The 15355-nt window shown below is 45.5% G+C and overlaps 1 protein-coding gene across 1 annotated transcript in view; it reads left to right on the plus strand.

The window, feature by feature from the left end:
• LOC122399402 (leucine-rich repeat-containing protein 24) overlaps nt 1-15355 on the plus strand; it is a 245515-nt gene that overhangs the window by 54957 nt on the left and 175203 nt on the right. Inside the window, exon 3 of the mRNA XM_043400066.1 lies at nt 9730-9813. The gene's annotated coding sequence lies outside the window, so the exon portion shown is untranslated. The remainder of the gene's footprint in view (nt 1-9729; nt 9814-15355) is intronic.

The following is a 15355-nucleotide window of genomic DNA, read 5'->3' on the forward strand; positions in this document are numbered from 1 at the left end:
GTGGCCGTCAACGAACCGTCAGTCGCTCGGTAACGATCATTGCGCGTACATTATTCCATTTTTATTCTTTATTCTCGGCTGTCCACGGCAGTATCCAACCAGCCGCCTCTACCTTTACGACCCGTCCTCGTTTCTATCCTTTAAATTCACCGATGTCTGCAATTTCGCGAAGTGATTTACCGCGGCCACTCGACATCACTTCGGGGTAGCCGGTCCGCGCAACGTTAACGACCCGACCCGGAGTATTTCTTTCCAATAATCTGCTGGCCGGGTATCGTTCCCGGTAACTTATGGCCGCGATTCGAGAAATCGACGCGCGTGCACACCTCCCCACGCTTTTCGCGTTTCGAACGAACTGCTTAAGAGTTACCATTCCCGATCGTATCTTTTATCGGGTCTAAACGATATACGGGATCGTCGAGAGCATCGGCGAAACGGCGGAAGCCGGTTACACGAATCGTCGAATAATAAGTTCTGCGAAAGGCACGTACGATCGTATCGCCGAGGACTATGCATGGTAGCGAAACAAGCGTATGACAAGTACATCGAAACCTGTTGGGAACGTGTTCCAATCCTCTCGACTCGATATTCGAGTCATCTCCGGAGATTCTTTTGCCTGCAACGTTTTAGAATTTATTTGGTATCGCAACGGTGTCTTAATTTCCATTTCTCCGAATACAAAACTGTCCAGAATTATTCAAGAAGAGGACATCGAGAGAAGCAGAGCGTGAAATATTTATTTAGGAGCGTTGTTACGGTACGGAGCCTCGATTTCGCGTATCTGGGAATCGGGAAAAGAGAAACGGTATTACCGTTAGTTATTATCCGGCACGATCCTCCAAAGGCAGTCACGAACGAATGTCGCGCTGGGCTGTCACACGCGTCGTAAATTCGGTACTTATGAATCCGCGATATATATATATATCCCCGACAAGGGAGCACGAAAGGGCGGTCGAAGTAGGCCGACGGAGAAACGAAGAGAGATAGAGAGTAACGACAGCGGCGCAAGCTCGTAAGCTCTAATCGTTCGGGCCAGGGTATTACTACGCGATTCTCGAGTATGCGCTTCCTGCGAAAGCAGCGTAATCCCGATTTCATACTGTTGCATGTTTAACCCGCGTGCAGTGTTTAACGATGCCATCGATCGGGATAACATACTCTGTTAACGAAGAACGCCCGTGTCGCGAGGGTAAAATGCAAGCGATGCATGTTTGAATAGGGTTGAAAGTTCGATGCTCGATTATCGCCCGGTGTCACGGTTTTCTACGCTTTGGCGGCCTTCGATTCCGAAATGAGCGGGAATTATTTATTCATCGAAAGTCCGTTCACGACTTCCTCGTACGGTCCATGCTTCCATCGATACGTCAGATCGATAAAGGAATTAAAAGCGAGCATTTCCTTACTCCGTTGAAAAATAACCCTTCGAGGCGTACAACTCTTTCGTCGGACGAAAAAAGAAATAGAAGCTGATCGCGTGACTCCGGCCATATTTCGCCGCGAAACAGATAACATTTATTCGATGCGCCCAGGGTTTTCGGTGAACGACGTCGCGCACTCTGCCCCGAAATCTCGTTAGCTGGATTACGCGAGACCGTCCCCCCACCTCCCACGCTTTGCTCCGCGAAGCCTGACGAATCAAAAACGCGAAATTAATAGGAAGATGGACGGGCAAAAGTAATCGGGTCGGTCGGTTAATGCTCGCGACCCGGTCTGCGCCTTTTTGAGGCTCGATAGAACCGGGTTTCGGCGCGGATAATCGCCACGCTAATCTGGCGGTAAGCCAGATGCGATATTCCAGTTGTAACCACACCTCCGCGCACGGTATCAACCCGAACTAATCGAGACTTTGGTGGGTTAAGGCCGAAATTCCGTCGACCTAATCGGCCTATAATTTTATGGCGGGCGTTATCCCGTTTCGCGGACCTGGACGAATCCTATTTTCCTTTCCTATTCGCGGCGTGATTTACGCGTCTGTTTCTCTGGACAATGAATCCGTATCCAGTGTGAAAACATTCGAACAGTAGAGATTTCGGATAATGAAACGTTAGACGTTGCAAAGCATTCGAATGGCATAGTATTCGAGGAACAGAGATTCTACCGTACATGCAAATAATAACATGTAGGTATAACCAAAGGCAGGGAACAATAGAATGCTCGAGAGCAGCGTAGAATAGTTCTTGTTTCGCGTGTTTGGGATTGGGACAAAACAATAGATCCTTCAAAGAAATTTAGGCTATTGCCATAACTATGTGACAAATTCCTAGGTTCGCTATCCTTCCCACAAAGGAACTCTCTGCAGCATTTATATTAATTTCCTGATGTTTTACTTTTAACTTTTTATTTTTCTCGTTACTATATTCATTACCGAGCATGATTCCACTTGCTTATCTGGCTGCTATGTTGCCCGTAGTAACTCGAGTGTGGAAGTTAAGTGATTAAAACGGTCGGTGAAGCTTAATGATGAGTTAAGAAACACCCCAAGGTCTTTAACAATGTCTGTACATGGGACAACATGAGGTCTAACGAACATGTAAACACTAATGGACGGCTACCTAGATTAAATCTTATTATATGAAGCTTGTTAACATTAAACTGTAACCTGTTGCGTCGACACCAGTTTGTAAACCTCCGATCATCTAATTGTAAACACTAGAAGTTGTACTCCAATTTTATTAAATGCAAACTATTCTTTTCAGAGTCGTAAAGATTAAGTTTTATTTCGTAAATTTTGAAAAATCCGGCGAAAAGAGTAGAAGAGAGGTTTTTTGTTTAATCAAATGTATTTATTTAACATACGTACCTTTACATTTAATCATATTAAATATCGTAAAATTTGTATTGCAAAGCAGTCCTGAGCGGTTAATATAAATTTCGAATAACGAATGAAAGATGAACAAATGTTTATTCAACAAATAAACGTGGGAATTTCAATTATAGAATGAAATATTCTATAACGAACAAATACAGAGCGCACAAAACGTCGGCATGAAATGTACATCGGCGTTTGCTCACCTACAACGTCAAGATTTAATTATGAAAATCGTAAACGATCCAGGTGAAAGTACTAAATACGTATACACGCGTAACACACATTTCCAGACGGATATAATTTTCGAAATCGCCTTAAAATAAACACTTTGTATTAAAAAGAAGATAGAAATTTCGATCGGGAATAGATCGTATGTCGTATGGATCATGATGAGAATAGATAAATTGAAACCTGATAATTACAGTACGCATAAGTATTCGATTTCACGTTATCAACAGTTCCATGGTAATCCAGATATAATATTACGCTTGATACAGTATTTAATTCCCGAAAATTAATTGGGCGAAGTATAACAATGCAACAACGATAACGAGAGTGAAGTATACGAAGGGTTCGAAGGTTCAAAGTATAATTATTTCAAAATATTATTTAACTGTTACCTTCCATACTTCTTAAATATATATAAATATAAAAGTATAATATGTAATTTTCGAAGAACTCCCGGGGCGACGCGAATACTTCCAGAGCCGGTATTTCGTATTTTTATGTCGTCTAAGAAGGGTTAGGTATTTTTGGAACACGGTCAGGATACAATGCACGCGACCAGAATTTCCGCGATATCGATTTTCCGCTCGACCATTTTGGACCGTCCACCCCCTCCCATGCCTCGAAGGATTATCCGCCAATTCGACGGAATTCTAACTTCATTTTCGTGGCGACTGGCGTGTCCGAAGAAAATCGGATTTCCACGTCAAAATTCCTTAATTCGCAGCCGCTGGACCCGCGAACGTAAAAATTCCACGCTGTCCAATCGCGTGGCGATCGGTGGATTTCGCTGTACGCGGATCGCGCGATATATTCGCTAGGAAACACATCGAAACAGATTCCTCCGTCATTTTGTACGGCTCCTCGAAAGCCTGTTAATTGCTGTATTACGTAACGCTGTAATTCGATCGAGCTTTCGCGTCCATTTGTTCGAGATAAATTAGCATAAATCGAAGCGGACGTGCGAAAGGCTCCACCGTTGTTGCCCGTTTGGCCACGTTTTCGAGACTTCGCGCGGGGCTGTGCTCATTGTACATGGGCGGGAATGGCAGCTGGTCGCTCGCGGGCGTTCCGAGTTTCCGACAGAAACCGGGGTACTTTCCCATCGAGTTCTTCGATTCAAAGTAAGTCGACGCGGTCGAGGACCGGGGTGGAAAATTCCGCGATCCGCCCGGCGAGTCCAAGTTTTTATTGTGTCACGGACTCCCGGCCGCGTTAAAACGCACGGCCCGCGTCGCTCTTCGAGTTTCAGCAATCTTAACTTTACTCGAGGGTGTCCCGTGACTATCGGACGAAGTTAAAATTCCCTCCCTCGCTCTGGAAGGACTGTTTAACACGTTGCATTAAGCAACACGCCTCGCCCGACAACTTCTTTCACCCGTGCACGCGTATCTCTCGTTTTTTAAATCGAGCTTATCAGCCTGGGGGACCTCTCGTCTCTGAATATTCCGTTGCATAAGTTCTCGCTCGGGATCCGTGCATTATGAACTGTTCGGAATACGAAACAACTTTTTTTAGATCGTTGAAACGAGGAAATCGGTTTCCTTTTTTTAACAAAAGATTAACGCGAAACACTAGTCTAGTATATTCGCTACGTATATACGTCAAGTGGGGCAATATCGCCACGGTTTGGACACGATCCTTCCAAGATCAATCGACCAGGCTTCCGGAACAGGGAGGCCAGGGTCCTCTGATGATATACTGCACGCGATTTTGATTATCCGGAGGACCGTCGTTAGGAATTTCCGTTCCTGGTCCCTGGGACAGCGTCGAATAACCACGGAGTGCGGATACCGGTGAGAATTAAGCCGGTATTTCGCTCACGCGGCAATGCCTGGAACATCTCCAAACTCGATACGGGACAGAACACACAGAGTAATCTTTCAAGACGAAAGAAGATTAACTATAAAGTTTCCTGTTCGGAGGTGACACAAGAGGAAATGTTAAATGTTAATCCTCGAGCAGGTGGTGCGATTGAAAATAGATGAGAAAATTGAAGCTGTTAAATGTTGGAGTATGCAAGGATGATTTATGAGTTTTTATTGGACGAAGAACCATAATTCCTTTGCGTTTGTCTGACCGAAGTCTACACGCACGGATTCCGCTGCAACCTCAAATCGCACGCCCGGAAGCCTATGATTTCCCAACAGACATTTTTATCGTTTTGTCGAATAGAATACCCATAAATAACAAAAACTGGTCTTGAATTTTAACGCGTTCGCCACCACGCGTCGCGGTACGTGTAACGCGACAATTCTCCTGAGAGACGTACATACGTCATATATGCGCGACAGCGATGATTTTCTATTTTCTGTCCGTATAACCAAATGATGTATGAACTGTTGTGGTCTGCGGACCTCTGTCGCATTACGTGTGACATATTATTCGGAATATTCAGCTGGCCTATTTATTACATACCGTACGCTATGTTAAATAAAATCACAACTATAGCGTGGTTTGCGGCGAACGGTTCTCATATTGAAATGCATTAAACTCGAGCATCTGAATAATATTCAATTCTTCTAATTATAACAGAACCCATCGATCCGTCGTAATCGACTATCGTTTCCCACGCCGGATTTTCCAGCGACCATATACTTCCGTCAAATTGATTTTCTTCCCTCAAATTGTTTTCCGTCGGATCGACGACGGGTCTCTCTGCCTTTTCCTCTTCGAGGACGAAGAAAAAGAAAATCGATGGGAGCTCTTTCAACGGAACGCGTTACCTTCGTTGCCTTATTCAAGATGTCGGGGATACGTTAAGTTTTCACCGCACTGGGACGAATGACGACGCCGCATTAACGTACCACTCCTGCCGGCCTTTCGTCCTGCAGGATCGTGAAATTTTCAAGAAGATCGGTCGTACGTCCTTCGCCTCGTATTTTACGTTTCCTTTTACGACGCCTCACGGCGGAGTAATCGCATCCGAGAATTCGAATACATTGTTAACGGAAACTCGTTGAGACCCTCTTGTCTATCAACCCTAAAAGGACCAAAAGGGAGGAACGTAACGGGCCCGCAAATTCCTAGATACCCGCTATTTTCCTCTCGAATTTTCTTTCAGCCGTGACCCATTTCCTATTGTTTGGTTTAATCGGGGAACTTTGGCAGGAAACGATAATTTTATGGACTGGAACGATTCGACGCGGGCGTAATTGGTGTAACCGCGCGACGATAATACCGTCTGTTGGGACATTAAGAGGCTTTCGAAAGAAGTTGAACTCTCGGATCTAATTCAGCATCATTAATTACAATTGCCGCCTGTGGTCGTGGGAATGGTCAGCCGGGGCGCGCGTGACGAAAGCGCTTGGTCGACTGGTAACTTCTGTTGTTGCGAGCACAATGAACCGGGTCTTAAGTGCGGAGGCCACAATGTACTTTTTAGGATGCCCGTCGCCGTGGAACAGGACGGAATAATTGGCTGGCGATGGACGTGCGAGCGACCAAGGTAATTGCTCGATAGATGTGCATTGGTTCGAATTTGCGGCGGATTATTCTATATCTCGCGAAAATGGGGCTGTTAATGTTTCGCCCCCTCCCTGTCCGGGCGGCTCCGGGGCTGGCTAAACTCTCACAATTTGCTTCGCGTTGTAAATTTCAGTCGTGTAAAAATTTCATCGTTCGATGGAATCAACGTCACGAATAAACTGCTAAGTGTTTGTTTTATTCATTAACGTCGACTTTGATCGAATCGGATAGTACTCTCGATTTAAAGGTAAAACCCTTTCCGGCAGAATGCCTCGAAAAATCATGGATCACCGTCAGGTTCTAAAATAGAAACGGTCATAAAAAGATCGTAATCCGTCCGAATCCTCTAATTTAATGGCGACGAGAGAGAAAATCGAAATATACATATTTCCGTTCGCATTTGGGAACTTTATTCCCGATTCCATTTCAGCATTATAAAGCTATCGAGAAACGTTTCGACATTTTCCTAGCATTAGTTTAGAACAAAATTTTTTAATTATGGGTCGCAACGATGCATTAATAGGAATGGGGAAAGCGAAAGCGTATCGTGAAATATCGAAAGCAGATTAAAGTGGATCCCGCGGACGTGGCATAAGTTGAAATGCATGATAAATGAGATAGCGTCGCGGTCGAGCGTCGCATCCCCTGCGCCGCGACGTCGTCTCGTCATTAAATTATCGCGAGAAGTCGATAAAATAATTTTCTTCATACACCCGCGGGAGAAGGTTACGAGAGGCGGCTCGCATTAATAATGCATAAGTCTCGACAAGATAATCCGATACGCGTTTAGCTTAGTAATCGCGATTCAATTTCCATTTGTTATTCATTGTTTCGCGAGATTGTCTTACTTTGTTTGCCCGCGTCGGATCCGTGATTCCCGAAATCCCAGGCGCTCTTCCTCCGGAACGTTTTGACGTTCCTGTTTTGTGTTTCCTGCCTCTCGACGTACCTCCGCCCACGGCTCGAGCGTAAAACGGGGAGGCGAATTTCGTCAACGTGCTCGTATTGCTTCGTTCCCGTTTCCGCTTCTTCTTCTTCCACTTTTCGCCCCCCCCCCTGCCGCGCACCCCGCGACGTTCTTTCCCAACCCATCGTAATCGCACAATCGCTGGTTAAGCAAACGCGAGAGCGCACGAGGGTGAATTATTGCCGGTGACTCCTTAAATTCGAACTACGACCGCGGAAAACGCAACAGTTGCGCTTTTTGCGCTGCCTTGCGATACGTAACGGTGAAATACCGTGGTAATTTCGTATTCTTCCTTCGATTTCGCGTCCCCGACGTCGGTCGCTTCTTGCAAACGTGTTCGCGTTCGCGAATCCACTGCAGATAAGAGAACACTGCTGTTTACAAAGAAAACAGGATTTTTAACCCCTCTAGGCTCCGCTCGAAAGTGACCAAGTTCTTCTTTCTGCATCAGATTGTAGAATTTTTGCAACGACGATACTCCTTACAAAAATTCGAAGTTGATGTCTGAAATTTGAATGAACCCAGTGCAGTTCGAAGTTGCTCGTAATTTATCTTCATTCGCGGCTGACAAATACATTCCCCCGCATCGAATAAAAACTGTAATTTGTCTAGTTGTTCCGTATGTACTGCGAGATTGCGTAATTTACAGATTCGCTCCAACAGATATCCGGACGTGTAACCTATACGCGACTTAGAGTAACGCGTCTCGCTGGTGTTCCCACCCCTGTGATTAATGTTCTCGGGGAAGGCTGCCGGAACTTGTTTCTCGACTGGCAAAGAGTCCTTGTTTAGATCTTTGTTCGTTTGAAAAATGTCGTACTAGGTGAAAACCGATGAGTATCAGGCGTTTGGGAAATAAATTTGATGTATTGTTGATTACATGCTTATGCGAGACTCGTAGAAAAATTGCAACGTATTCGAAGCAGTTATGAAATTGCATCGAGAAAACGTGTCCCTGGTAGATTCCGGGTTTGGTATGCGAAGGGTTAAGGACGCAACGCGTGTACGCGGAAGCCTGAACGAAGTAAAGAGGCGCGGAATCCGCGACTGAGGCTGAAAGCGTTCCCCGAACCAGGCCGAGAAAAGGGGGGTTTAGGGCGCGGGACTCGGTGAAATTTTCAATTCACTTTAACGCTCCGGTCTCGCGTAAATACGCGATGGCGCAGAATGCCAAATAGAGTGAGGTCGGTCGGGCGCGTGCGTGCATACAAATTCTGCTCTGTCGCTTCGTAATTACTGGCCAAGCAAAGGCCGAGGCGCTGCTCGTACCCGCGTACACTTTTCCAGACGTGGCCATCGCACGCGCGACCACCGGCTGAAACGAATTCGTCGCTTCTATTTTGCTTCACCGCCAGCGACGCTGCCAGTGGACGAATTAAACAAATTAGAGCGTTTATTTTTTATCCGACCCACGACTCGCACGTATCTAATCGAATGTAAGAGTAAGATGTTTAACACTAAAAACTTCTAACAGCTGAAGTTGTTTGCTGCTAAAAAATGGGAATAATTTTGCCTTAATTGGACCCTACCCGGCCCAGGGTACGATGTATCCTGTGCTCCCTTCGCCCTGTCGTGCATCCAAATCAGCGGGACAGAGATTTAATGCCCCGAATGTTCTTTCACGGCGTGATTCGCGGAATAATTTGAAAATTACGGGCACCGTTGCGACCTAACCCTTGTTACTCGCAGCCCCGGCCTTCCGTAGACGTTCTCTTTCCGCGCCCACTTCCGGCGACTTTCCTCCGGGCTGCATTAAATTATGTAAGAAATAAACAGCACCGCCCTGGCAACTTCTATCCTCTCTCTTTCTCCGTAGCGCGCTTACGTATCCGTTACGAAGCGTTCGCCAGACCTCTAGCGTGATTAAACTGCGCTCCCGGTGTTTTGGCAGATTTTCAAGTGTCTACGTAGCACGCTTGCCAGGCGTAAACGGAGCCACGACGCGCGCCAACGCCGTCCGGCTGAAAGAAACAGAAGCCAGCTCGCTACACCGGTGAACTTTGAATGGATTTGATCCCGTTAAGATGTTTGCAGAACCGGTAATCCCGACGACGAGGCGTGAAGTTTAACCGTGAAAGAACCGATGAGCGAGGAATTTAATTAGTCGATCGTGAGAGAACTATGTACAGCGTCATTCCGGACGGCTGATCGCCAATCGGGTTTGTCCTTGCTCGATCGGGGAGTTTGTTACAGACATGCACGTACACGGGCCCGAGGATGTTCCGTCGCCGGTTCTAATATCGAATTCTCTTTGTTTCAGGTGAGGAGCTCGTTTAACACTGTACCGTCCCTCTTGGAACATATCGGAGACCGTCAACGCGAAAAGTCATGATTCCTTCTACGTGTAAGTCCATCGTTAATATACAAATCGGAGGTTGGAACGTAAAAGTCTGGCCTCGTTTAATGGAAATTTCGACTGGCGCGGAAATTGAAATACAGCCAATAGAATCCGTCGGAAGTGTCGAATCACCGCAAACTGCTAATGGTCCGAAAAATATGGCTGGGAAACACGCGATCGCGGACGTGAATTTCGGGGAATCAATCCCGCGGGATCGGAACGTGGGGGCGAAAAAACGAATTACGAACGGAACGGATTGGAATCTTATCTTGGGGAATAAAATGTCGACGCGCGATCAGGGCTTTCGAAATAGATACTAGCGCGCGGTTGTGGATTATGTTGCGATGCAGTCTCGCCTCCGGCCGGTGCATACAGTTTCACAGTGCATCGCGTAGTCCCGGCATAATTAAACTCGTGCATCGGATTTCGAGGGTTCGCGTTACAACGGTGGTCGCGAAACTCGAAGAGTACAAAGCAGTGTTTTCCAACGTGGGTCAGTTTTAAATATTTTCGAACCATTAAAATGTTACGTTGCATTGTAACTTGTCGAAACGAAGCTTACGATCAAGGGAAATAACTTCATAGAAAATTACGAGCTCGTAGTTTATGATACTTGAGCGGATAAGCGTTCCTAGGGGTGTGTTTCGCATTGGTTTTCTTCGCGAAACAGTGCACGATACGCTCGTTTATTGCTGCAGTGTAATGCTGGCGATTTGCATGTTGACAATTAGCTCGGCGAGACGCAATCCCATTAAATTTATGGTGGGCAAATACGACTTCGTAAAAAATTATAGAGTATCTACCTTTTCTGTAGATTTTTATTCGACCTTTAATCTAAATTCGTAATTCGTTAAATTGATCAATTATATTCGAACGTAATTACAACGAGCATGGATATGGCGATCCACCAACGCAGCTAACGAAAATTTTAGAAAATAGATGGCAAATTCAAATCGTCGTTAATGCAGCGAGCAGTGAATATAATGAGAACATTTTATCGGTTCATTGATCCTCGTTATAACCGATTTCGACTATAATTACTGGAATATCAATTGCGTTACATTATAAACTACAGCCATGTTTATTATTATTGAAACTAATTTCATTACTGTACGCTATTAATTTAAAGGATATTAAAATCGAAAACCGTGTGTAAAGTTTCATTGGAATCTCTAATATACAAAAAATTAGAGTTTCAAGAGACAAAGGTATTTCTGCACGAACGAAGCATATAATACTTCTTGGAGGAGAAGAGAAGAGGAAATTTCAGTATGCCTCGAGCTGTCAAAGGATAGAGACATGCCTTTAATAAATCCGAGTATTTCGTAATATGTATTTTTCATTTTAATCATACCTCGTCCTGGTACACGTCAACGCGTGTACGATGCATGGAATAAGATGGAAAATATAAAGAGGAAAGGAATAGTATCACGGATACGAGTCGAATATGTCGTATAAAGGAATCTTGCGCGAACCTTAACAGTGCATCTTTCATAATCGAAAACGTTTGACGTCACTCGTTGGATATCCTCGACTTGACGATTTCTGATTGCTATTTACATTGGGCCAACGTTCCACTTTTTCCCGTGTTTCCGTTGGTTGAGACGATATTTTCAGTTCGAGCAAACCCGTCCCGATCGAGCGGATAAACGTTTCTCGTTCGTATCTATTCGACGCGTACGCGAGAAGCAAGGATCAAGTACCAATTTCCTCAAGATTTAGACCAACGTCGGCAAGTGTCGCTTTCTCAGCCAGCTGGGCGAACAATGCGAAACATTCAGGCTCGTAAATAAAGAGAAGGATCGTGAGAACTTTCTTCCGCGATCGCCACCTCAATTTGCCGCGTTTAAAGCCCACTGGAACGCGTGTTAACGCGACAGTCGTTAGATAGATTCGCGCGAATTGAGCGATTCCGAATGACGCACGGAATTCGACGCGACACGTTTGCTGGAAAATTTCACACGCGATTCTTTGTATATGTATATGGTGACAGTGTTCAACGAATGGATTTATCTCGGAAACTGCATCGAATTGGCGTAATTAAACACGCGGTAATTGAAATGCCTGAAAGGGGTCATCGAGTGAGAGTTTCACAGAGAAAAACCAATGGACCGAAATGTCAAAGCAATCTCCAGGTCGATGACCTTCTTCTCCCCCCTTCTCTTTTTAACGAAACTCGTATTCCATTCGAGCAAACGAAACTATTTCGAGCGTATCAAATTATTTATTTACGGAACATTTGATACAGGGAACGGGACTAAATATTTTCGTTTCCGGTATAGGTCAAGGCGCGACTTTTTGGCTGCGCGCGAATCCGCGAAAATCTAGCGTGAGAGGGTAGCAGAGGTGCGACAAAGTACCACCCACGCGTCCCTTTGCGAATGGATCACGATATTGGACCGCAGAATCAACTAACGCGCTCTATGCCGTGACGCATCGCGTCAGAATGTAAATCCAATCTTTGTTCAGTAGCGTTTTCGAGCGCTGGAAAATGGACACTGAAAGCTCGACAAATACAGGAAGCCAAAGGACCGATTCGCCGCTACCAATTGCCGGAAATCAACCGTAGCTGCGCAGCTCCGGAACTTATAGCACGCCTATTTTACACGTACGCGCGCGTTTCAGGCCTAAACGCTCCCGCGAACCAGATCATTTTATCCATTTATTTTTAATCGACGGCTCTCGCGCGTTTTTGCCTCGCGGAATAACTGTATCAAGGTTGAACCAGCGATCTTCGGCAAATAAGATTATTTTACAACTCGAGCCAACTCAATCATAACTTGTAAGAAAGTTTAATTTGAAATCTCGAGCAACAGCGGTTAATAATTCAATCTTTCATTTGAAATTCTTCTGATGAAGAATTATGATAATGTACCTTTGCCTCGTGACTCTATATTCTCACCCAGGTTTTAAGAATTCACGTCCGCTTCTCTCTTTATCGAAGTTCCACGTTCGTGTTAATTCATTAGCGATAATTGTAACAAGCTGTATCGATTCCAAGAACATTTTCTCTTCTCTTTTCTGCTTTTTCATTCATTTTTCGCCGCCGTACTACGTACAGATATGTAATTTCCGTCGAATTTCTAACAACATCGTGTTATTACGCGCAAGTTCTTCGTCGAAACGACCTGTCGAACTCCGTACACTCGCTTTGAGTTTTTTTTTTCTTTTTTTTGGCGCCACGATGGAAGCGAACTCGTCCGAGATTCGATTAACATTCGAGCTCGCAAATGGCCGGCGAAAGAGAGCGATAATTCGATTATTGCACAGAACGGAACTTCATCGAGGATTGAGGATGATAATGAAAAGCAAATGGAAATTCAAGGCAGTAGGACGGAGCCCCGGTCGAAAGATATCGAGACAATTCCGCGCGATTGCCGGGACTACGGAAAACAGTGGAGCCAATTTACAAAACGATTCAAAAATTATTTCATTATAATATCTATCTATTTCACATGTTTTTGCTGAATAGCGTCGTATCCTCGATAAATAATTTCTCCCGTCTGATGAAACTGTCAATCGACGATTTTACCTCGGAGTTTTTAAAAGGCTTCGCGAGTCAAACGAGCTCGATCTGAAATTGCTTCGTCGTAGATTTCGTGTCGCTATCCATGCCCCAATTTTTAACTTCAAAAGCGATCACAACGTCAGAGCGTACTTCCCGTTTACCTGGTTTCTAATTTGGATACCAGAACGTGAATTTAAAAAATGTTTTAAGATCGATATATGGTAAATAATCGTCGCCTAGAAAATCTTTCTCCGCCGTTTGACTTGAATATCCGTCTATTTTGCTTGGCAGCCGCGCAAACGCCGGTGAAACCAGGAAATGGAGGATTCGCCAGCCACCAGAAGGACAGCATGTGCGTTCGCGACTATTTTTCCAGAATGGCGCGTCGCGTTCCAAGCTGCTCGATCTTTTTTTACATTCCACGACCGAGGGAGGAAACGGCGCGACCGGTCGCACGGCGTTCCGCGGCAGAAATTTCATTACCACCGTCGCAGAATTCGCGGTCGAGCTTCGTCGTCGTTCGAGGAATATGAAAGAACCGCTGAGACCATTGTCATTCCGCAGCGACGGCGAAAGAAACCAGAAGGAACTGTGCGCCGGTAAAGTAATATAAACGAGAGGATTATCGGCCAAGCCCCTCGCGTTTCTTCTTCGGAGAGCATCGAGATAGCCCCAGCTTCACAATAGCAATCCAGAAGTTGCCCATGGATTTAGGAACATGCTTAATTAACGCGAGAAAACGTTGCTGGTTGTGCTGTTATATGCACGAGTTAAATATCTCCAGCTTCTCGATGACGCAGGGTCTTTAAATTTTAGGAGTACCTGCCTGACATTATTAATAACGCATAATTAAAATTTTAGGAAGTTCCTAGGGAAGTAATTTTTCGCTACGGCTGCTTTAAATGCACCGTGTTCGAGCTCTTCTCGCTTGGTATCGCCCCAACGGCTGGAGGCGTATCTGCTCGATGGTTCTTCTCGCAGACTCCTCGAGAGCTTTCTTCCCCGCCTCTAGCGATCGAGGATTACTCGATATGCACCCCGATATTGGAAACATGCACGCTTTTCGTTAGCTATTCGAAAGCACTTCGGTAACTAATGGTACAATCGGGAAGGGGATGATTTTGGTTGGTGATGGAAGACGGATAAAATTAGATGATTTTACGACAGATTCGAGCAACGGATTCGTCTCTCTCTCCACCCACTGTTTATGTTTATGTAGTGTGTGAGATCCATCGGCTCGCGCGGTCAGCGGCCGCAGTCGAGAATAATCCTTGACCCCAGAATAGTCTGGCGGCGTCTGGGCAGACCTCACTCGACAAATATTGTTTTATAATCACGAGAATAGCGCCAAATTCGCGAGCTTTTGTGTGTCTTTCGAGCAAATTACTGTGCACGTGCCAACGCATTGTTAGCGACCTTCGAGCCAGCGTTTCCCATAAACGTATCGAAAGGAGAGAGACGAATATCTTTCGAAGTAAGTACAATGCAAGTGATCGTCGAAACACTATTTTCTTTTGTACACACGTTTCAACCTACGATTAATGAATTTTATCGACGCGGTGCACAGTTCTCGCGTCGTGTTTGGCGGTCGTCGGATTTACGGTGGCGTCGGCGCAGTCTATAAATTTCGTCCGCGCCTGTACGGGGTAAAATTTTTCTATCGTCGTTGCTTCCTCGACGCCGTGGCGTTCCCGTGTTTTCATTTTCCTGGATTATCGAGAATTGATCGGATGAGGAAGTTATGAAGGGTGCAGGTGTTCCGAGATTAGAAGGCTTCGCTCTCCTCGCTCGGCCGTAGCAGCTCTCTCGCCCCTTTCGATCGAAAAGTTCGCGTCGGAGGGGTAGAATGAAAAAGCGCAACGGCGTGTGTGCAGCTCGCTAGAGGCGGCAGCTCCCAGGTAAAATTCGGCGTCGTGTTTAAGTTCCGTTTAATTATTATCGCGAAGCTGCCGCATTGCCGTGTAATATTTCACCTGGTTGTTTTTGCCGCTACTTAGCACGCGTCTACCGGGTCGCTTTCGTACCTGATGCGCATTCTAC

Source organism: Colletes gigas, unplaced genomic scaffold (assembly GCF_013123115.1).
Source record: "Colletes gigas isolate AHSC1104 unplaced genomic scaffold, ASM1312311v1 Colletes_gigas_Sc00013, whole genome shotgun sequence".
Taxonomy (NCBI): Eukaryota; Metazoa; Arthropoda; class Insecta; order Hymenoptera; family Colletidae; genus Colletes; species Colletes gigas.